Source organism: Biomphalaria glabrata, chromosome 10 (assembly GCF_947242115.1).
Source record: "Biomphalaria glabrata chromosome 10, xgBioGlab47.1, whole genome shotgun sequence".
NCBI classification, from domain to species: Eukaryota; Metazoa; Mollusca; class Gastropoda; family Planorbidae; genus Biomphalaria; species Biomphalaria glabrata.
The window spans coordinates 222291-247755 of NC_074720.1; the positions used below are offsets into that span (position 1 = coordinate 222291).

Below are 25465 nucleotides of genomic sequence, written 5' to 3' on the forward strand. Positions count from 1 at the left end.
AGTATTTACCATAAAGACTAAATAATTAAGCCCCAGCTGACTACATAATCAAGTCTCAGTCCCTAGATCAAGGATATGATTTGTCTCTCTTTTCTTTCATCTTCAGTTTTGGAGATCCATCTGTTTCATTAAACTGTTCCTGGAGAAAAGGAAAAAATCAAACAAGTCAAAACTTAAGACATAGAGAGGTATAGAGAATTATTAAATAAATTCTCTAATTCAAAGCAAATGAAAAAAATAAAAAAATAATTAAAGAAATGTGCACCCATATAAAGCAATAGAACACTGCAAGTCAGACATGGTCATGCCTTATTACTGTTACACAAAAACTAACACCTGAATTGTATTACCAGCTTCAGATAAGAAAGATACTATACAACTATTGTAAATTAAAAACACATATGTTTAACATGGCTTTACAATAGATTGATGCTTACTTAATTTGAAGAAGAAAAAAAAAACTTTGTTTTTCTATTACTTGATTTCTAAATCAAAAGTGTATGTTATTAGTGGACTGTAAGTAATCTATGTACATTGTTGTGGTACTACTAATAGCATTGAATATACAATTAATTTAGTTACATTTTAGTATTTAAAAAATAGTTTAGATGTATGTGTATAAAATAATTTGAAAACAAAAGCTTTTAGACCATGCTTATTTATGTCAATTATTTCACATGTGAAGAATGGTTCTTAGTGAATATAACAAAACCAAAAAATCAGTTTTCTGTCCATAAATGTTTACCTCTGTAAAATAACACAAATTAAACCTTTATGGCAATATCAAAAGGTCCTCAGTGCTTGCAAAACTCTCCTCCAGGGAACAGCACCAGGAAAAAAAAGGAGACAGAGGAAGCAATGGGAACACAACATTAAAGAATGGACAGGCCTGCCAATGAAAGAGATTCTATTAAGAGGAATGGAGAAAGATGGTTGACCTATATTGTGTGGTGCCCCAATAGTTCAACAGACTAAGGGACAGGTGAAGGTGAAAAGTTTACCTTGCTCTTAGAGGAGTGACTCTGTTGTTTAGATTTCTCTTTATAATCTCTCTCTGCATACATTTTGGAGGATCCATTGGCTTCCCCATTTTGTTTGCCTACATTTAGTGGAGAAAAAAAAGTTTGGAGCCTTGAGGCAGTGCCTTCATCTCAAAAATATTTGTACAGAAGTGTGTAAAACAAGGAGTTCTAGAATGATTCTATCAATACGTACGTGAAGCTAGATAATGATCCTCACTTTTTCTTCTTTTGGAAAGTTCTGGGTCATAGGTTTCAACAGTGTTCCTGAAGAGAATCACTGGAGTTGATATAATACATTTATAATCTCTCCTAAACTAATTTGATACCACTTAACAATTATCCCAATGTGTCCTAGTCTACATTTTTATAGCATTTAAGAATAATACAATTCATAATCTTTTCTTAAAATATACACCAAAATGTTTTTAATTGCTTAAAATTTAATTTTGAATAGTTCCCCTTGGAATACACAGATTTCTTATTTTCAATCGTGTTTTTCCCAAAAAAAGGATGTTTTTCAAGAGTGGGGGCTAAAAAAAAAGGATCTATATTTAATATTAATTTTTCATATGAAAATGACATGGGATAGTGAGCTCAAGACAATTAATTTATGTTTTATATACATTATATATTAAGTTATGTTAAAATATGAATAACTATCATTAAGAACAGTTTTAGTTCAGTTTGGATCATAAAATATGGTCTAGATCTTAATAGACTTGGTAAGTCAGTAAGTTTTTATTTTTACATTCCATTATCCAAAATAAAATATCATTTAGGTTTTATAAATATTAGTATTTATCTAAAAAAGGCATACAGTCCCATTTAATTCTATACCAAACTTAACATTTTCCGAAAACAAACAAACAAGTTGTTGAAGTTTAATCATAACAGGGTAGTGAAATACATATGAGAAAAATGGATAATTCAGTTGGAACATGGAAAATAATTATGGAGAGAAAGAGTTAAAAAAAGATTTACACTAGGACACAAAAAAAATAAACATACCCTCTTTTTATCTTTACGATCTTTTTCCATTTCAAAAGACTCATCAGCTTCTTGACTTGTGGGACTCTGTCAAATAATAAGTAAACTGGGAATTAGAGCTCTATATCTGTTGCTGTTACCAAACAGTGCTCTATCAAGTGGTATTTACTATTAAAGTGTCCACTGATTGGTTTAAATACCACAATGAGCTTTAACATAAACATCTTTTACATTTCACAAATTAGTTGACCAAGTGCAGGCAATTTTCTTTTCTCATTTAAGGTATAAACAACAAGAGAATTTTTTTTAAAGAGTAAATCAATGAAACAAAAGCTGAGATTTTATCTAGGAATAAAATGTTTAAAGTTAACTGCAGACCATCAGAGATTGATGATCCCAAAATGACAGCTAAAGCAATTTAAATTAGTTTTATGTAATTTGATAGTCTAAGCCATTATGAAGTCACACTTTAAACAACGAATATCCAGGTATATATTGTATATCACATAAGCTAAGCCACCCCATCATTTTTAAAAATTATGTTTAGCTTGGACAGAAGATGCCATATCAAAAATACTTTTAGAAGGAAGCAGGCTAAAAGAGATGGGGCTGACTTAGTGTGTCTAGAGGTCACAAGGTCATTACCTTTCTGTGCTTGCTTTGTCCATCCACTGGTGACTCCTACAATCAAGAAGTAAGTTGCACAACATGTCAACATGACATGCAGTGGCTGTTGTGGTGGTAAAGAAGAAGATGATGTGCTGGCAAAGCATCTCATGTTTTGTTTTAGTGCCACAACCATGCCAGGCCAGAGTGCAATTCATCATGCCCTTATCTCCCCCACCCCCCAAAAAAAAAAAAACCAATGAAAACATTGCTATATCAAACAACATATGATCAGGGCATGATGAATTGAAGACAATTGAAACAGCTTTCATTGCAGCAAGAAAAATATTTTAAAACAATTAAACAAATGTTTCTGATAAAAGCAAGACACTAATTAGTGAAACTTTTATTTGACTTATGAGTTTAGCTTTTGCAGTTGTAAGACCTAAGTAGAAAATCTCTATAAGAAGTCTTGAGAATAAGATATGGTTTCAAAGAAAACCTATTACCCTATGTGATTCACCTTCAAGTTTGGGTTGAATGAAGGTGGACAGCACTATCTCTCATGATATTTAATATAGAAGTTTTATTTCTAGGTTATGTTGGTATCTTTTTTATGTTACTGAATGAATATTATTTCAAGATCTTTTTTTTTTAATTTGGATACATTCATTTCTTTCTGAACAATACATTTTACAAATAGGCCCACACATGTTTAGACTTGGGTCAGCTTTTACTTTCATATGGGTCTTGTTCTAATGGAAGTAAAACATTTTTGGTCAAAAAAAATGAAACAGGTTTACATCAATAAACAGAAAGAAAGTTTTGAAAAATACATTGGCATCCATCATTATCACTTAGATAATGGACATAAGTTACTTTTAGAACCAACATTCAAAATGATGTGCAATAATGAAAAATAGAGACAGACAAAATCAATGTTGCATACAATCTACTGCTGGTTTGTTTATTCATGGACCAAAATGTACAGTACACTCACAAAACAAAGTGTACAGTACACTCACAAAACAATGTGTACAGTACTCACAACTGTTTCTATCAAGTTTGTTCTCCCACCTTCCTGTTAACATTTCATTTGTATTCTTACTAGCCAAGAAATGTACTCAGTCCCTCTCTATGGTCAACACTTTCTGGTCTTAAAAAGTTTCTAGTCATCTTTCCATTGCTACTTCGCTGAGACCACATTATTGATACTGATCACGGCTCCATTCCACCACCCCCTTTTTTTTTGGAACATGCTAACAGTGCAGCATAAAGACAAACATATTAATTACATTTCCTGTTATTTACATACTACAAAAGACAAGTATTGTTAACAGAAGTAAGACAAAGGAACAATCGCACTGGAGTGACAATAAGCAGCTACACGTCAAAACATCATCACAAAACAAGCTGACAGGTAAACAGGGGACCAAGAATGCAATGCAGACAGGTTGAGAGTCTAGTAGCCCTTTTATACTGGAAGCTTTAGTGATGTTATCTAATATATAGCATAGTGCAAAATTTACTCTCAACATGGGCAAATTGAGTTGATGTCTACAGAAAACAGGTTATAACTCAAACATCACAAAGAAGCTTGTTTTAAACCTAATAACTATTGCCAATAGCATAAGTATCGGAATTTAAAAATGGATACCCATGGAGAATTCCAAATGGTCACTGCCTCAGAATACATGTCAAATCACAGCTTTCATCAGTGTTAATATTTCTTATTGATATCTGCACTGAATTCTTGCCTTTTTAAATACTTTAAAACAAAATTCAGAAAGGGTTGGATGTTATAGGCCCTGCTAGTTGTTTTCATTTCAGTGGATAGAGGATGGAGAGTGATTCGTTTCTGTATGGCTCCTTCAGTATGACCTTGTTCTTAGGTTGTTTCAGACAGCTGCAGAGGATGGATTAACTCTTGTATCACAGCAGTACATCAACGTAGCTGGCAGTCACTCAACATGCTGAAGACACCAACTTCACTTGAGACTTCTGACCAGGTGGGAAGACAGCACTGCTTCGTTCAGACAGCAGCATTTTATAACTTTGCTCAAATAATGACTTTCTTTTGATATCAGGACTCTGCTAGTCGAATGGTTTGCAGGTGGTATTAACAGCAGCAAGAAGAGATCATTTATTATCTTCCCTACTATCAACTTTCAAGGCGTCTATATTTCAGTCATCATATGTCAGTATCTTTCAATAAATGCTTCTTTGACTTTAACTGCACATATTGGTAAACCAAAGGCTGATGAGCAGCATGTTTCATAAGACCAATTTCCTCTCTTCACAGAAAGATTTTTGTTCACTACACCTCTATCTCCTCAAGAAAAGGATGCTTATCAAACAGATCAGGCTTTTGACACCTTGAAAGGTAAATTTCTTCCTCTGTTCCATTGGTTTCTTTGGCAACAATATTACATGATGCAATAGGCAGTCGTAGGCAGAGTGACGTTAGTTGGTTTCAAACCTGACCACTTGCAATATACATCAAAAAATAAGTTATCCATCCAAGATTTGTCTCTCTCTATGCAAGCTGCTTATCAATGTTATTGTTTTGAAGGAAGGGTTTCAAAGTGATCAAGCTCTTTGTTTTTAACATAGACATTTTCATTTCCCTTGTCACTGTGCTCTCTATGTCTGGGATTCACCTTTTTCTCAAGCCGCAATGTATCAGTATCATCCATTTTGTGCCTTCGTCTCTTGTCATCTGGCCCCAGCATTTTTGGATCTTACTGCCTCCATTTCTCTTGTTTATTCAAGCTCTCTTCTGTTAATTCTCTCCTTGTTTCACCTTCTACTTCCGTTTCCACATTGATTTCCTTATTGATTTGATCTCTGCTTTGAACACTTTCCATTTGATCTTGTTTTATTCACATTAGACTTTGGGTTATCTTTGACGCTTTAACACTTGACGGAGAGGATACTCCTTAAACCATATTGTGGTTAGCTTGTCTGGGAGAACTTGTCTCAGGACAAAAACCTTCCACTACACTTGTATACTAACCTGAGATGACCCACTCATTTCCAGACGCCTTCGTTTAGGATCTGAAAAAAAATAATTAAGAAGTTTCCACTGAAACCAGATTTGGTCTTCAGAACAACTGTAATGGTATAGAACAAATGACAAATAAAGAATAATGCTTACAGTGATTGAGAAAAAGGATTGTCTGGCAAATGTGGACAAATAATCAGAGAATATTGGCATTGCTTTTGTTGCTAACTGATTGAATCAATCAAAAATGTATTCCACACTTGTAAAAGAAGAGCACTGCTTCTATTAACTGGATGTTTTATATCACTATTTATAAAGCCCCATAGAAAATAAATAATATGGAAAGAAATCATGTGACTTAAAAGAATATTTTTTCTCTCTTCAGTAGAACTAGTATACACAAAACTGTACAACAGGAGGCAGTGTGGTAAAATGTCAAGCTTTGAAATAGACGTTTACAATTCCAGAGAAAAATGAAAGTTTAAATTCTGTATTTTAGGTCAGTCTATATTTAACTTAATTCTTAAAGGTACATTTAACTTAACTTTAACAGGTACATTTATTGGAAAACAGAAAAATTGTCACATTTTGCATAGATTAGAAACCAGCTATTTAGAAATACAGGTATCATTAGAACAGGAGATCTAGCCTTGAAAACTTAACTAACTGGCTACTTAATGTCCAGGAGATCTAACCATGAGAACTAACTGACTACTTAATGTCCAAGTTGGTCACAAGATTCCATCCCACTAAAGAAATGATGGAGGGCTAGCCCAAAAATAAATTGGTCAGTAAGAAGTTCACAGGAAGAGAAAGTTAAAAAAAAAAGGTAGATGAATTATAAACTTTCCTAACTGATCCTGAACTATTGATATTACAGTTGACTTTGTACCTCTTTCCTCCAAATGTTTGGGTGATGGCTCAGCACTATGTCTGTGGGAGGATGCGCTCAAGTTGTGGCTTGCACTGCTCCCTTCGTAGTCTTTCACCCTGGATGAATGTCTCTCTTCCTCCTTGGCGAAGGCTTCACGTCTTTCCTCTCACGCTTCTCTTCTTTGGCTTTCTCTTTGGCCAGCTTGGTTGCTTCCCTGTCTTAGCGGTCACTTTTCTTCAATTTCTCCTCCTTGGGCGTTTTGGGCCTAACTGAGTCCTCAGTCTGATCTGTGCCTGCCTGCCTGTGGTATTGGTCAGGACTATCTCGAGCTTCTTTCTTTACTCTAACACAATTGAAATAAATATTACAAGTTAAATCTGGGTTTAGTAAAAAAACATGAAAAAATGTATTTTACTAACAAAGAAAAAAAGAACGATGCATTTATTGTACAGATCAATTGGGTTGGGATGTTTGTACAATTTAAATTGTCATTTGACAATTGTGGTAAAGTTTAAAATAAAGTCATAAACAAAGAAAACTAGCACAAGAGAACCACAATTTAGATATAACACAAAGGAGAAACTAGAGCTCCATTCTTCAACCTGATCAAACCACATGAAAGAAAAAGAAGAATTATGTAAATAGAAAATGTGAGGAAGTTTGCTTTCCTTTAGCGCCAACTAGAACTGACAGGTTCAAGAAGTGACAGGTTCAAGAAGTGACAGACCTATAACCCTATAACTCCAATTAAAAGCAAATACTAAGAAAAAAAACTCAGATCAAAACTGTATGAAATATTTTGAATGTGACAAAATTAATTTAAAAAATGTTAAAAACAAGTATATAATACCAACAAACATAGATAGAATGGAAGAATGATGCAGTACCTAGAGCAGGTAGAAGCAGTAGTCTGTGAAATAAAAGTCACTTGATGTCAGTTTACCAGTGTAGATTCTCTTTTTTCTCTGCTGCTCTCTTCTCTCTTTCACTTTCTGTAGCTCTCTTCTCTTCTCTTGAACTGAGTTCAGGTTTGACATCTTTGGAGCGTCCTGTTCAACATAAGACAAATATCACAAATGAATAAAAAAGATCAGAAGAATCATTGATCCTAAAAATATTTGACAAGTTTAAGCCTGCCTTAAAATCTACATCTCTCTCAATCACTGATCCTAAAAACGTTCGAAAGGTTTTACACAAATTTAAGCCTGCCTTACCATCAACATCTCTCTTAGTACTGATTCCTGATGAGCTGTCTGACTGCCACTGCTGTTGTGTCTGATTCTGTGCTGCTGTATTGTTGGTTTTCTTTGGCTTAGGGAAGAAATATGTTTCATTACTTTCACACCGGGTAGATAAAAAATGTATTTTAAATAGTCCATTCATTGGTCTATGTATATAGTAAAACTGTAGAAAGCATTGTTATATTTTTTTTAATAAAATTAATGTTGTGAATGTGCATACAGTTTGACAACAGACTCACTTCTTTTATATGGAATTCCGTTTCTTGTACCCAAGTTGGTTTCTTGCTCATTAACTGTCCAGCATACCTAGCATAGCATTACATAAACATTTGTGAAGGTAGGCAAATATACATATACAAAGGCATTTATAAAATTAGACTAAACTATCAGGCAACTCATGTCTAGTTTTAGCTATAATAGATTGTTCTTTCTTACAATATAACTAATGCATAAATATCTGGTCTTTTATCCTTCTCCTCTTTACTAAGTTTATCCACTCGTCTTTCTATGGCCATTCCAATCTGAGTCATTCTTGGAAAGTTAGGCAAAATCTGAGAGAAAACAAAATGTTATGTCACACAACTATATGTAAAGTAGAACAGCTGATAGGTTATTTACAAGACAATGTAAGGCAAGTGAATAAAGAAATGACCAATGTTGGGATTGTTAAAACAGATACAAAGTTAGGGATAATACTGTGTAGTGAATATTGGTAACTCAGTATGCTCACAATGATGTGAACATGGTCATCATTTTTTTAAAAATACCAGCAGATAATTAGTGAGAACTAAATGAAAACAGTTCACCAGATCAAACTGTCTCCAGTACAAGATCTGACAGGAGAAACCAATTAGATACTCAGTACAAGATCTGACAGGAGAAACCAATTAGATACTCAGTACAAGATCTGACAGGAGAAGACAATTTGATACTGGGCCACAAAGGGACATCTTTTCTGTATCAAACAAAACTTGATTCAGCCCATACAGTAACAGTTGCTTTGACATACAAGCAAATAATGACCTGAAAGAGAAGTTCAAGTCCAACAATTTTTTTGTTTCACCTGAAGCAGCATTTACCTTCAAAAACTATTAGCTGCTGAAATTGTGTCTTTATTTTCTTTTACAGACTTATGCAAGCAGGTATTTTCTTGTCTGAAAATAAAACTAGCCTGACCTTGTTGAAGACTAGTCTTTAAGACTATTGAATGAATCTTTCATTCTAGACACATCTACAAAACTATTAAATTGGGTTCAATTCTAATAGTTAGCTTCTCAATTTTTGATGACATCCTATCATCACCATCAACAATTACCTATAATAATCATTTGATACAAAAATAATCTCAAAATCTTCATTATCTGAAAGCAAGAACTTATCAAGAACTTACTTTGGTCAAAACAATCAAAGAATTTCTCATCTGACTGTAGTTCTTGGACTCCAAACATGTGATCACAGACTAAAGAAAGAAAAAGGTAATAGTTAGCCTATTTAACCAGTCTAACTAGAAAAGCCAATGCAAAATCCATGTTTTGGGCACCCTAGATTCTGGATCTAGCACAGGGGTTGTACTAAAGGTATAAGAGATGGAGGCACTGAACTCTGTCTGACACAGGCTTTGTCTGCTCTGGTTTTATACTGTTGATGCACAAAATATTTTTTAAAATTTATAGATATATATTTTTAAAAAAAGGGGGGGGGGGGCAATTCTGTATTATTAAACATGATGAATAATGTCTGCTTATATATTGAGCAATTTCTATAAGCTTTTTGAAATCTGTTTTTTTTTCTATGGAGGATCCTTACTATATAAAGAAAAATAAGAAAAAACAGGTGTGAGAAGACCCATTGGCAGCCACATACTCCTATCAAGGTTAGTATAGGGGGGGGGGGGGTAAAGAGTTAATCATACTCCTCACATTAGTAATGCTCTTATAGCTACCCCACCAGATCTGACTGTTTAACAAAAGAAGGGAAGGGTATCAGTCCCCAAAAGTCCACACTCTAACCCTAAACCTAAACGCAAAGACATTTGATTTAAAGTCTTCACCTTAGTTAGCCTAAAATGCCATTTATGACAAACATGTCTGTAATTAACATAATCAAGTCTGTTCATTTTGTTATTCATATCAGTTCCTTTACGGAAGACTGTTAGAAAACCTGGAAAGTTGAAGCACTCCTGAAAGTAAAAAAAAAAAGTATAAAGTGAATAACTGGCCTAGAAAAATGTTAGCACATCTTAGCATGTCTTATCAGAGAGAAAGATTGTTCACCTTTTCATAGATAGCTGGACTGCTGTGCCACCTCATGACAGTCTCTAAAGCACTGCACAGAAATCTGCCATAACATCAAGCCTCATTATCAGTACAGCTAGTCACTGTGTAAGTAATGTCATTGAAGACCTGAAGAAAAGCACTTCAGAAATAAATATATAAGAATCCTGGGTTGAAACAGCAACAAAGACATTAAAATCTCACACTTTATAGTTTGAGCTGAGACTTAGTGGGTGTGCAAAGTCAAAAAAAAAAGACAAAAACAATTTACAAAAAGTTTCAGGCTCTATAGAAATCTAAAATTAGAAAAAAAAATCAATCTGGATTGAACAGGTTAGGTTTTTTGCATGATTACCTGACATCTACATATCTTAAAACAACAGTATGGGGTGGAGTTTATGTATTTAAAATACTGGTGCAAACATATATAAATATATTGTAATTTGAATGAATTCCAACTACAAATATTGTAGATAGAACGTGCCCAATACTTACCCTATCATAAGTAATAAGAGTGGAAAAATTGGGTGTTTTCAAATTATGAAGAACTTGTATAAAATGACCACAGTATATGGCATCACTGGCAGTGAAACAACAGTGTGGAAACAAGCAATACTGAAGTAGATTGGTGGTCATCTCAGACTTGAGAGTCCCTGGGAAACCAGAGTTAGAACAAGATCAGATATGGGTACAAACGTATCAATGTATGTATATGTGTGTGTGCATTTGTGAGTACCTGTGGGAAACCAAGAATGTTTCTCCTCTTCTAGTCTCTCCATCACTCTCTGGACATGCTCCACCTGCCTCCTAGCTTCATCTTTCAATCTGTCAGTTAAGATCTTGCATCTTTCTTGCTCTTTACGTTTCTTGCTGACAGGCTGCGAGAATTAAATATCATAACCAGGTTGTTATTGATTTCTGAAGAAACTATTATACAGAATCAAATCCCAGGCCATCATATAGAATACATTGACTACAAAAAGATCGGTCCAAAAATACTTGCATTGGAATTGGGCAATTACATCAACATGTTTTCTATAGACCATAGATGTCTAAATAGATCACAATTCTTTTTTTTATTATTTAAATCATAGTTGTGGCTTTGCTTTTCAACATACAATTATACAGAAGACAAGCAATCAAGGACAGACTAAACAAGGTGACTGAGAGATAAAGTGCTTGACTTTCAAACAAGGACAGACTAAACAAGGTGACTGAGAGATAAAGTGCTTGACTTTCAAACAAGGACAGACTAAACAAGGTGACTGAGAGATAAAGTGCTTGACTTTCAAACAAGGACAGACTAAACAAGGTGACTGAGAGATAAAGTGCTTGACTTTCAAACAAGGACAGACTAAACAAGGTGACTGAGAGATAAAGTGCTTGACTTTCAAACAAGGACAGACTAAACAAGGTGACTGAGAGATAAAGTGCTTGACTTTCAAACAAGGACAGACTAAACAAGGTGACTGAGAGATAAAGTGCTTGACTTTCAAACAAGGACAGACTAAACAAGGTGACTGAGAGATAAAGTGCTTGACTTTCAAACAAGGACAGACTAAACAAGGTGACTGAGAGATAAAGTGCTTGACTTTCAAACAAGGACAGACTAAACAAGGTGACTGAGAGATAAAGTGCTTGACTTTCAAACAAGGACAGACTAAACAAGGTGACTGAGAGATAAAGTGCTTGACATTCAAACAAGGACAGACTAAACAAGGTGACTGAGAGATAAAGTGCTTGACATTCAAACAAGGACAGACTAAACAAGGTGACTGAGAGATAAAGTGCTTGACTTTCAAACAAGGAGTTCCTGTTTCAAATCTATGTGAATACTGGGATTTTTTATTTTGGGACTTGGTTGGTTGTTGTGCTGGCTGTGGGCCATAGAAACAGATGATAATTACATCATCTGCCCTTCAGATTGCAGTCTGAAAAGGGAACTTACTTATTTTTTAAACGAGGTGGCAATTAATTTAAATGTCTGGCTAACTTTTATTGGCTGCCAACACAAATGGTTAGAATGATAAAGGAATGATAATGTGAAATGTGTTTAATGTTCTTGAAGTATACAGAATTAATAACATTATATCACATCTAGTCTACATACCATGTCTTTGTTAGCTTCCACTGTACTGATTTGATTTTCCTGCAGAAGATCTGTTTCTCATAAGCACCTTTAGGAACATACAAGTCATACATGGACAGTGACCAGAAAGTGATGTAGAACTGTGGCCTGGAACAAGGAAACATTCATTGGGTTACACAAGGGAATCAATCATTCATTCTTGAATCAAGCTGGGCTGCTATGTAAGACTTACATCAGGTCATCCCAAATTTTAGATGAAAACACTGGCTTGATGGCTTCAACCACTGGTCCCATAACCTCTTTGTAAGCATTAATGTAGCCAATGGTCTAGAATCAATGAGAGACACAAAAAAATGTTTTATGTAAAAAGAAAATGAGTAGAAAAAGACAAAAGATTGAACAATATACTAAAAGCTACCTTATGATTCTTTTTGTCCTTCAACTTTTTCAGTTCATCATATTTGACCTTTAATGAGATGTAGAGACTTGGGTTCACTCTCTTAAGTATTGCACAACAGTCATTAGTATATTATACTTTTTTTTTAAAACAAAAAGTGAAAGTTAAAGACTCCAGGGTAAATGATGATGCAGTGTGGCTTAGCACAATGACCTTGACTTCACCAGCTGTAGATGCATACCCATCTAGAGTAAAAAACCATAATGCTTCACCAAGACCCAATCTGTGACTTTTGATTCAAAAGGCTCAACACTTTATCAATCAACTACCCTGCCAAACTTAAAAATGGAGTACTTAAGAATAATTATAAGAACAATTTAAAGATGAAAAGAATTATTTGCTTTTCAAAGAAAAAAAATTAAGAAACATATTGTTATACTAAATCTGGGCAGACAATTCAATTTGAAGCTTACATTGATAGCATGTGCATAGAGAAGTTTGGAGAGAAAGAAGGCAGCTGAATGAGGGATATGGTAGGTTGATAACAAGACATCAATGGGAGGTAATCTCTTCACAAACTCTTCTGTACTGAGTTGCATGAAGAGGAAACTTTCTTGTCATATTTTCCACTGTCACTAACAACTAAGATGGGCTGTGAGGTTGAGTGGCATGAACTGCTTGGACATGTAACAAGGGGCATAAGTTTGAATCTCAATGTACATCAGGAAATTTTTATATTGACATGTGATCGAGTTGTGTTTGCTGAGCGCCCAAATAAAAAAGAAGCACAAAAACTTTCTCCCAGACACCCTCTTTTTTTTTAAATTTTTTTTTACTTGGCTACAATGTCAAAATAATTAAAAGTGCAGGAAAATATTAATAAGGAAGCATGGTCAAGAGGCTAAGTACGCTTGAACTTGGCCTGGCTACCTATGAAGGGGGCTCGAGGTTCAAAACCAGACTAAAGGCAGCATAGAAAAACCTTCTCCCAGATACCCCCATCCCCTCCCACTGGTCCACAAATGAAATTGGACCATAGCACTCTGAGCCTGCTACATAGCATGAAAGTAGCACTATATAAAAGCTATAATTTTACATAGGAAAAGAATTATATACAGACAAATGAACACATTTGATGAAGTTAATGAAAATGTGTGCCATTGCCTACCTGATCATAGAGTTTTCCAACTAGTTTTAAATGTTTGTTGACATCTTCAGCAAATACAGTGCTGTCTCTCTGCTGAGACATCAACAAGCACAAAGATAGGCAAGGTCATGCTCTAACAATGTGTCTTTTAAGCGAGTAGAAGATTTTTTTGTGTTCCGAATTTGAGAAAAGTTGCTGCCCTGTAAAGTACACAAAATGCATGAGTATAATAAGATTGTACATTCTGCGTGTTCAATGACACTATTACTTGAGATGAACTGTACCTCTTGTCTGACCAGCTCTCCACCAGCCATTGCTTCCAACTGATCATCTGTGACTTTTTCAGAGATTTCCACCCCAGCCATTTTTTGCACCACCTCTCTCAAGAGCAGTAGATCAATGCTAGAAATACAATGTATAGCATACAATGTATAGCTGTGTCAATAATTCTTTTACAAATTTACATTCAAGTGATGCTAGGGATGATGCTCCAAAAAATATTTCATTAAAACTAGTTTTTACCTTTTGCCTGCTTTAAGTTGATTGGCCACATACTGCAAGATACCTGTCAACTCTACTTGGTATTTATGACAAAAAGCTCCAGCAAAGTTGGCAAGACCTGACATTGGAATGAAAACATTAAACATTAAGGTTTATTCTTGAGGTTAATATTATGAGAACACAAGTTATTGAATGTTAATTTATAATGAACAAAACTATTAAGACAATTTAAAAATAGCTAAATGTATTACTTTGGAGCCAGAGTGAGATATTCATGTTATATGTTTTCATCCTGTCTTTCTCTGGATTAGCAATGGCTTCAATGATACAAACTGTTTCTAATGTAAGGATCATTAAGTATTATCTATTATTCATGTTTAATTGTTTGACATTTTTAAAATAGAATGTATGCATTATTTTCACCAAACAGAATAAATAAACTCATAAAATGGAAAACTAGAGATTATCCCATGTCATAATCATAGGGAAAAATATTTTAAAGAACATTATTGTAACAACACTTTTTTCTCTGTAAAATAAATTTAAAAAAAAAAAATCAGGAAATTCAATACATCTAGGGGAAAAATTTAAATGCAACAATTGAAAGCCCTGTTCAAGAGACAAAAAGGTTTATACAGTTTTAAGATATTTTTGTTAGCCAAGATTAATCTTTTCAAACTAATGTAGTAAATGACTACAACATTAAATTACACTTGAAGAGTTAAAGAACATCCAGACCACTTTAAAGGATACATGTTAACATGTCATAAGAAATAGTTGTCAGGTACTTGAGGGAGTCAACTACTGGACCAATCAAGTTATCATACCGCTGGATCTGGTTCAAAATCTAAAGATAGTGATCACAAATTTGTAGAACATTTACTCAATCAAAAAATCTAAAAGATATTTTACAATGGATATGATGATCCTTACACAGCGACAAATAAATTGTAAGAAAAAAATATACATGCATATACTACATATTCAAATACAATGCTAGGATTACTATGACTCAACTTGCCTAACTGTCGACCAGAGGGTTTCACCGTCTCTTTAGAAAGACGCCTACAGAAAAAAAAGGAGATTGTTTAAAAACATGTCTACCCTAACTTTATGATTTATGAATTTTCGAATCAAGTATCTCAATTTAATTGAGAATCCTATTTATAAACACAAACTATAGGCAGTTCATGGCAGTGTTAGGATTAAATACAAGAGAAAGCAAGGGCAATAATTGTCTAAACATCTCAGGACACAAGTTTTAGACTTACTTCATGATGTATTTGGCTCTATCCAGACAATCTGCTCTTGTACTCATAAATATTGGATACAAGAAAAAACTCTAATTTTTCCATGTCCCATAGAGATGATATCTGAATGGTAAAAGAAAGTTGTTGTTTTTTTTTGCTTTCATTAAGCCTCTAAGTGGGCAACACATTTTCTAGGTAGGGCAACAAGAAAAATGTTATTGCTAAAGGGAGGCACACACAAAAATCTAAAAGATGACGCCCACTTCGATAAAAACAAGTGTCCATGATCATAAGATAATTACAGATGTAGCAACATTAGCTCTCTCACCGTATCTCATATGGATAGAGTTTTAGTAGAGTCCACAATTCTTCAGCCATTGAAGAAGAAGGGAAAGAGATGGTAGCAGGACTTCTTCAAGAGCATTTAAAAACCCATAGTAAGCAATTTCATCCTCTGGACCAATGCCACCGGAGTGATGCTGAAATTGTCATTTAAAATTATGTTCACTCTGTTCTAAAATACACACTCAGGCTATAACTGTATTCAGTGTTAGCTTGGTTTAAAAAGTGTTGAAAAGTAATTTTTCATTTAATCTATTCATGATCTTTATATTTAAAAGTTTTTAATAACCCATTGTAACAGAATGTTGTACTATTCATTTCAGTTCTAAACATAATTTATTTTGTAATACCATTTTGTATATGGGAATTCTAATACTTTGTCTTAGATATAATAGAATTATGTGCTGGTGATTACTTAAGGGATATTAATTGAATATGATCTCGCTTCTAATTGTAATTCATTTAAATATTTATGAAAAAATAATTAGTTGAACAATATTTTTTTTTAATTGCAAAATAAGATAATCATATTTACAAAAACATTAAAATTATATTTGGAACCTGAAAGTGCTTACCTTTGACATGAAGGCTTTTGCCAATCTCATTATTTTCACCATCAAAATAGGATCCCGAGAAGCATATGGACCAGGTAATACAACATTGGCATGGCTAAGTGATAGAGCTGGTGATAGGTGTAGGCTAGAGGACAATCACAGGATTCTACTTTCTTAACTCTCCACTTGGCTAACACAGATGCTAACCCTATGTTCCTGAAAGACAAGAAATTAGGATAATAAAACTAGTTGTTTTTTAAAATTCTTATGAAAAAAAAAAGTCAGTAAAACATCATACTGATATTAGTTCTATTTAGAAATGTAAACTTACTTTTCATACAGAGGTTCTATCACTCTATTTACTAATGAGCAAAGGGCATAGGAGATGGATGGATGAACCAAAACAAAGTTTTCAGGCAGCCTGTCAATGATGGCCCTAGCATTCTCCCAGGCTCCTATTTCTAGCAAAGCTTCACACAGACCAAGTTTTTGAATGTTTTCTCTCTGAAAACAAAAAGATAGCCAAACTTACTTAAGTCATATTGTTAACCACTTCTTATTAATATATATTCTTTAATCTTTCAAAACAAAGAAACATGTTTTGTTATTCTAAAGCACAAACTTAACATTGTCATTAATTCTGCATGTGTTTTTAGTAAAGATGAAGTTAACCTTTCAGACTTTACAATCTATGGGGTGGATGATGTAAAGGTCATTTGTTGCCAGGTCCACTGTTAACAAGGGTGTCATGTGGCCAGCACAACAACCAACCACCTTTACTTTTCCCCAACTAATGTCAGGCAGAGCTGGATGGACTCAGAGGTGCTCTAAAGATCCTGAGATAAAAAATCTCACTCTTCATCAGGATTCAAACCCAGGAAGCCAAGAGCTTTATCACTCAGCCACCACATCTACTAAGTGTATTTAACCATTTTGTCACATCATTGTTTGATAGTTAGTGGCATGTATTTTGTTGGGAAGCACGAAGTACATGGTATATTCATGTTCACAAATCTCGTTCTAGAATTTTAACCACATGGGTAGAGGCAGTGATTGCCATGTTCTTAAACTGTAAGGATGTCTAATGTAGTTGATTCAATAGTTTAATACCAGTTGTTTACTTAGAATATTTCATTGGATTTATGAAGCATCATATGTAATTCTTTATGGCTGGAATTGCCAGTGAACTGTTTTTTTATTTTATAGTAAATAAATCTTGTCAGCTAACCAAGGTCTTATTTGATGAATTTTAATAAGTGTTGTTCTGTATTAATTGGAGTGGACTTGTGTGACATCAAGTAGTACAAAATTCATCTTTAATTACACTACTATATACAATCAAATGTCACATAATAGCAGTGACACCATTGTTATACTACTAAGCTCAAATACAAACTGTCACCACCTCAAAGTTGGTGCCATACAGAGATACACTATTTTGATATTACCAGTTTAATTCACAATTCATGGTTTCTGAAGGTGAACACTTTTAACCTTAAGCTAAGTAGTTATTTGATAGCAGTCAGTAAGGGGCAGGCATTGAAGGTAGTCACTTGAGAAAGTTATTGCAAGCAGTCACTATAGAGTTATTATAAAGCAGTTGACATTTGTACGTTTTTAAGTTATTACTATTTTTGTCAAGTATTTCTATAAAGGATTATTACTGATTATTCTTGGATTGTGTATCAAATTTCCTATGTAGTGTTGTTATATACATATACATTAAACATATTTGTGTCTGCTACATTAAGTGTTATTTCCTCATTTATGAGAGCTGTATAAATGTGCAAATATTCATCCTGATAATGTCTACAGTATATAACTCATTATAATATGAACCCACCCAACCACCATCTAAAATAACATGGTGACACAAACAAAACACAAAAATTAAAAGACATAGAAAGTAGAAATAATGGCATACAATTTTGAAATGTTTATACTAATGAACTAATAGCTTTAACTACTGCTAGACCTTACCAAATCAATAATCTGTTATTCTTCTTCTTTCTTTTCATCCTCTTTTTTATCAGCCAATATCACAGTACTCAGCTTTTTAGCATAGGCTTTGGCATCTGAGACTTCTTTGTTGTGAAATGGAATTATTTCAGAGTCTGCTGGTAATAACTGTCAAATTCACAACCATAATATTACCAGTACATCCAATACAGAAGAGCCAAATTTAGCCCATAAACAACAGCGTAAAAACAAATTATAAAATGTTAAGAATGACAACTACAAGCATTTGGAAAAAGATTTCTTTAAGTAAAAAAAAAATAAAAATACAAGTTGAATGTTTTTGAAAGCTGTGTGGCATATTTTCATGCATTTTATACCCTGCATATAATTGTCACCTGCACAAATTACAAATTAAGTAGAAACAAAATAGTATGAACAACACCATTATATACCCCACATGTGCAAAGTGTGACTAAATTACCGGTAAATAAAGTACCATCATTGGTACTATTTGTTTTCTTGAGGTTTATAATGAGATGCTCATAAAGCTTTCCAATGTACACGTAAACAAAAACACAGCAAACTGTATAAAGACACACCAGTATGTTGATAGGTTCCGTTATTCTTTGTTTATGAATAAAATAATTCTTGTTAACCCAGTACCTTTTTACACTGGCACAGCTGCCATTCATTTGTAAAAATTGTATAACCCACAATAACTATATGCAAGAAAATACAGTAGATGTACAAGTTCAGAGTATTTACCAAAATCAACTTACATAAGAATACAAGTCATTTAGATCTACCAGCTCATTCTTTAATAAAAGTGCTGCACATGTGAACAATGATTTGGGAGTGCTCCAGTCATCAGACTGAGAAATAGAACAATTTAAATGAAACAATGTCAGGATAAACAAAACACAAATATGTTGACATGTTTCATGATGATAGCTTTAATTCTTCACATAAACTTTTATCCTAACAATGGCTCAGACAGCAGAACAAAGAGTATTACCTCTCTGAAGTGAAATTTAAATCCTAGAATATGGCACAAAGTCAACTTGTCTATAATGTATGTGCGCAGGAGTGGAACATAGAAGAGGCATTCTTCAGGATGGCATTCAAAAGCTTCAAGGATAACGTCTAACATGCGGTTAGGATGAAGATCAAAACAACCTAAAAAAATATAAAGAAAACAAAAGTTGATAATTAAGTTACTAATTTACGCCCTTTTGAATTTTAAAGTTGAAAATTAATTTGACTGGTTTTTATTACATCATAATGGACCAATGAGTTACCAATCAATGATTGAATATTCTGCAGCACTTGTTCCCAGGAAATCTTGAGATTGAAATCTGGATTTAATTTAGTGATTAATTTTGAGTAGCCTTCACTTTCTTCTCTTAACAAATTAAACTTCTGCTGCTTGTAACTGAAAAAAAAAATAATAATAATTATAACACAGTAGCTCATGCTTGCATAGAATTTCAAAACTATTTGTAGGCTATGATTCACAACCTGTAAACAAAAATAATAGAAAGAAGAATAAAATTGGAACCAAATTAATTGCATAACATTTGGAAACCATTATTTTTAAACAGCTCTATTGCTAACTAGCACAGCACCTTTGCTAATCACCTCATCTTAATATTTTAATAATTGCTAATCACCTCATCTTAATATTTTAATAATTCCTATTTACAACTGACTAAAGTTGTGTTCTGGTTTAAACATTTGAAGGTTAGGGATTTGGAGGGGTCAGGGTTGCATACCAGGTATGCCTTTAAGCAGGTTCCACTGTATTCCTAATTCCAATCAACAACTTACTAAAGTCGAGTTTCGGTCTTCACATATTTCTGATTATATCCAACTTGAGAACTGACTAAACCAACCAACTCTAAGGAGTCTTGGTCTAATCTTTCTTTTAAAAGGCAATCAGCTATAATAGTGTTCTGAAATAGTACATAAAAATACTTTTTTGAAAATACAACACTACTATTAATTAAAATATTGTTTTCCTCATATACTGCTGTTTAGAAAAAAAAAAAAAAAAACATTTATTATAATAAAATAAAACTAGCACAGATTATTATCATGCCTGAAATAAAATGAAATGAAACAAAGACCAAAATGAATAAGGATTTAAACACACTTTAAAAAAAATAGAAACTAAATGCACCCATTTATCCGATGACTGATTCTGTCAAACAATGTTCTTTATGGATTTCTTCTGATAAAAACAAATAGCTTACTGGTAATGCCCCAACTAGTGTAATAAATTTCTCTCTTGTCAATTCATCAGAGCAAGCAGTTTCAACATCTGAAATGAAAACAAATCAATTAGTGTTAAATATATGTACAGAAGCCTTAATTTTTAGATTCCATTTACTTAGTGTTAGTGTGCTTTAAAAAAATAGAGGAGTCTTACCCACTATTTCCAGTACATCAGCAAGTGTAGATGGTAGCCATGGAAATGTTTCCTGAAATAAAAGACTTGGTGCAATATATGCCCAGATTGGTTTTTTTAAATATATATCATCTATCCTAGTTATAGTATATAACATCTATCCTAGTTATAACAAAAAAGAAAGGGAAAAGAACAATAGGCAGACAGAAAAAGTGAAGGGCAGACATCAAAGAAAGGACAGGCCTGTTGTTAAAAGAGATTCTAGTCATGGTTACAAAAAGAAAAAAGGAATGGAGAAAAAAAAGCAGATCATGTGTAGTGCCCCAACAGACTAAAGGATGAGTGATGGTGGTTCAGCATTGACAACAAATTTGATTTTTTTACAATGATTTTTATTTTATAGCAATTTAAAAGTAAATTAAGGAGTGGAGACACACCTTTGAGAAGACTATTTTAAATGAAATATCACATATGTATGCTAGGTTTCAATCCTTAGGAGTATCTACATATAATATATATTATATAGATAGTCTAGATCTAGTTACAGTTATATTGCATTACTTAGAACTCAATTTTACTTCAACTCCAACAGTTCAAGTCAGTTATGAAGCTGAGATTGTTTAAATTTTAGTGTTTTGACTAACTTTACTTAAGTTTGAATGGCAGTTACTGAGTGAGATACTGATTACTTATTGATAACTGTTACGTGAGTCGCTGTACAGTGTAAATAATAACTTCTAGACTCTAGCTAGTAACTAGACTAGTCTAGTAGTAAGTCAAGTAGTACTACTTATCACTACTACTAGACTAGTACTGAGTAGTAGTGTAGAACTTGAACTTCTAGTTCTAGATCTAGATTATACTATGATTATAGTATTTTATAGTATAGTAATAGTATAACTAGATGAGTAGATCTAGATTATTTAATAAGTTTAGAGTTCTAGATTCTAGATCTAAGTGTAGTGTGCACAGAATGAGAGGAGTCTGAGTACTCTCAACTCTAGTCTGAGTAAGTTGAACTTGGAAGTTTCAGTGGAAGTGTCACCAGTGAGAGAAATTATAGTCTATGGGTAAAATCCGCAGGTCGCCATTGCCAGCTAGGCCTCCTTATCTACCTTTTGTTGGCAGTGGCCAGGGAATGGTGTGTGGTGGTTTTATTATAATCTTATCTTTTAAATTACAGACACGTCTTCAGGAAGATAGGCTAATTACGTCAAATGCGCTTCATGTGTCAATCTAGTCATGCATGTTAATAAGTGGCTTTTGAATCGCTATGTTTGTTGGCCCTTTTGGATGAAGCCTACTAATAGCACTGTCTACGGATGTAGGCTATTACTAATACATTATTTTTGAAAACGTTTTAGATTAAATTAGTATTACACTGTAGTCCGTTAAAGATGTAGCCCCTTATATAAGAGAATATAAAACATTTAACAATTTTATGCGTGCCATAGTGGCATTCATAAGATCCTTTAGGCCCATTTGAGTACCGACCCACCGGGCATTGCCCAAATGTCCATATAGCCAGTCCTCCCATGCTTGTAATAATATAACATTATTATTGTTATAAAGGAGGCTGTTACGTTTATAGGCATATGCATGGATGCAAGCAACAGAACCCTGTTTTGCCTGCAAGGGGGGGTCGGCAATCCCAAAAAACCTGCAAGCATGATGCCTCTTATACTTCTCGACATAAATAAAACATTTACCGCTATATATATATATAAATATATATGTCTTTAAATACAAACTATAAATTCTATGCTTTTACTTAAATTACTATAATCTACATGTATGTTTAAACATTTAATTTTTTTTTATATATAATATGCACATAGATAGGCCTACCTACTACTACTATATTAGTATAAATCAAACTTTGTAGCACCTATGTTAAAAGTTAACTCTATTTCAAATAAAAGATCTAATAGATCTAAATATTTATTGGCTGACAGAGTAGTCAGTAGATCTTACCAAATATAGAACTAGTTAACTGGATCTTCTAACTAATAGTAGCTTAGAGTACTTAGTCTTAGACTGATTTTTATACTAGATTAACTAGATATCTAGATCTAGTCAAGATGTTATTTTAATTCTATGATAATAGTAACAAAGTAGATCCATCAATTTACATCTATCTATATCTAGGTCTAATAAAGAAACTAGTAAGTATTAAGTTAATTAAGTATTACAGATCTAGACATACAATATTCTCTGAGTCTAAGTCTAGACTTTAACTTGTCTAGGAATAGAGTGTCACTAGAGCTACTACTAGATATTAGATTTTCTCTAGATTTAGGTATAGACTAGACCTAAATCCAAATTATATACTCTAGATTTAGTTTCAGATCTTGAAGTTAGATTAGTTAGATCTATATACACTAATCTAGTAATGCTAGATCATAGAAGTGAGCCCTGCCCCTACTAGCCCTAGCTAGAATCATCTACTAGATCTAGATTACTAGATCTAAAATCTAAATCTAGATGTAGACTAGAGTCTTGCCTTTTTTAAATAAGTTTTTTTTATTATTAGATCTAGAATCTAGATTTAATTAGATCTAGACTTTACTAGTAGAATATTATATCTGATAATAGATTATAAAATAATACTAATAGATACGATCTTCTTTTGATCTATGCTGCTTCTGCCCAGGGACTAGACCTAGTCAGGCTACATCTAGACTCTGGTAAATTGTAACTGTAAGTAAGATTCTAGATAATTATTCCAATTATCTAGATCTAGCCTGACTATACTTAATACTTAGACTTAGTATTTAGTTTATTTAGACCAGATGACTATAGAGTCTAGTAATAGATCAGATGATCTAACTACATCTACCAGATTCATTTAAAATTTATTACCGAAATCGTCAGTAATTCGTCAGTTAATTGCCGTCAGTGGCGTCTGTTAGAATCTGTTTACTAATCTCAATTGCAAGAGAATCAACAGAATCATCTACACTTGATATGGGAATTTGAAATCTATCAATTTTCCCTGAATTTCTATGACAAACATTGAGTGTTGCCATTTCTTTTATTTTTAGATTTAAATATTAATGTCACTGTTTTTGTTTACAATGAATCATGAAAGGAATCTACCTAGGAGTAGGAGACTAGGTCTATTCGTAATTTCAAAACAAATGAGTTGACTGTATGTAAGCTTAAAAAGTTTTTTCTTTTTAAAAGCCACGAAATTAAACAGTTACCAAGGATATTTTTCAATACATCAATAGGTTTTATTTAATTTAAAGATTAAACGTATTTTAATATCACGAATTTCATTTTCTTTGTCAGTTTTCTGTAGATCTATTCTTCTTACATAGATTCTAGATGTATGGCGCAACTAGATCTAAATCCTCCCCACCCCCATTTTTTTTTCCGCGGAAACGCTTCAAAGACCAGGTTAGGCGTCAACTTTCCTTGGCTGACAGAAGAGAGCACCTGGTTGCATGCGGCCTCAGAACGAGACAGCTGGAGGTCACTTACGAAGGCAGCGGGATACACATTTTAAAACCAAAAGAAAATCTGCTGTCGAGGACAAACGCAGACGGCGAAAAGAAAATCTAAATCGACCATCTGCGGACAATGGTTATGCTTTGCCTGGATGTGGCAAAATATGGGAAATACTGCATTCCTCACTGATCTTCGGACTCTAAGACTAGCCTTATTATTATTAGCAGGATGTCCAAAGAGTGGCCTTTTTTCCTTGTGCAGCCAGCTTTGCTTTGGACTTTGCTTTGCCTCTCGACTTTCGACCCATAAAAAATGTTTTGGATCTACCTTTGAGCTGCTGAATGTAAAGAAAGGATCCTGTTTTGAAAATTTCGATTTCACCAATGCCCATTGTCCTTTTCTTTTTAAAGCTATATTATAGGCAGCATTACTTAGGGAATTAAGGTGCCCTTACTACCAAGGCATCAGCATGCCTACTTTTCAATGTTTACCTGCAAGTGTTTTATATTGTTACGAATCTCGCTATCCAGGCTTTCTTCAAACTGCACCACACGACACAACGAACTTAAAGAACCTCACAACTCAGGGCTCCAAAGTAACAGTAGCAATTTAATTTCAAATACAATACAACACTCTACAGTTGGCAACAATATTACACAAACTGTCCAAAAACCTAGCCTTGCTCCGCCTGAATTCACACACCGTACTGTTTCTAACTTCGCCTCGTACTGGTCACATTGCGAGGTAACGTGAAGTCCAGTCTTTCTGACACACTCGCTCTTATATACTGTCTCTACTGGCCTTCTAGAATCGGATGGAACGTTCTTGACCACTCAGAATGATCACAATCGCCGTGACTTGCGTGCGTAATATTTACACACAGGTCGTTGCCGAACTAGCATGTACTGTCACTGGTCACAGTTGACCGCTCGTCCTGCGCTGGACTGGGGCGATTTGCGTCGGCTGACTACACACACACCACTACCCCCATCTGTTCCACCACCAGGTTTATAACAATATGCTTGTGAGTCTTGGACACTGACTGCAGAGCTAGAGAGGAGGATCCTAGCAATGGAATTGAGCTGCTACAGAAGGATCCTAGGTATCACATTTAAAACCGCATCACAAAGATATTAGAGGCAGGGCTACTGCAGCGATTAGACCCCATGATGACCTGCTATCATAAAAAAACTTGAGCTAAAAATCTATGGCTATATTACAAAGTCTTCGAGGCTCGCTAAGACCTTCCTTCAGGGAACAGTACCAGGAAAAAGAAGAAGAGGCAGAAAGAAAGTGATGGAAAGATAAAGTACATAAAAGAATAGATGGGCCTGCCATTGAAAGAGGTTCTAACTAAGG

At 33.9% G+C, this 25465-nt stretch overlaps 1 pseudogene; it reads right to left on the reverse strand.

The window, feature by feature from the left end:
- Nucleotides 1-89: 89 nt before the first annotated feature.
- On the reverse strand, nt 90-24675 carry LOC129928606 (THO complex subunit 2-like; annotated as a pseudogene).
- Nucleotides 24676-25465: the final 790 nt, after the last annotated feature.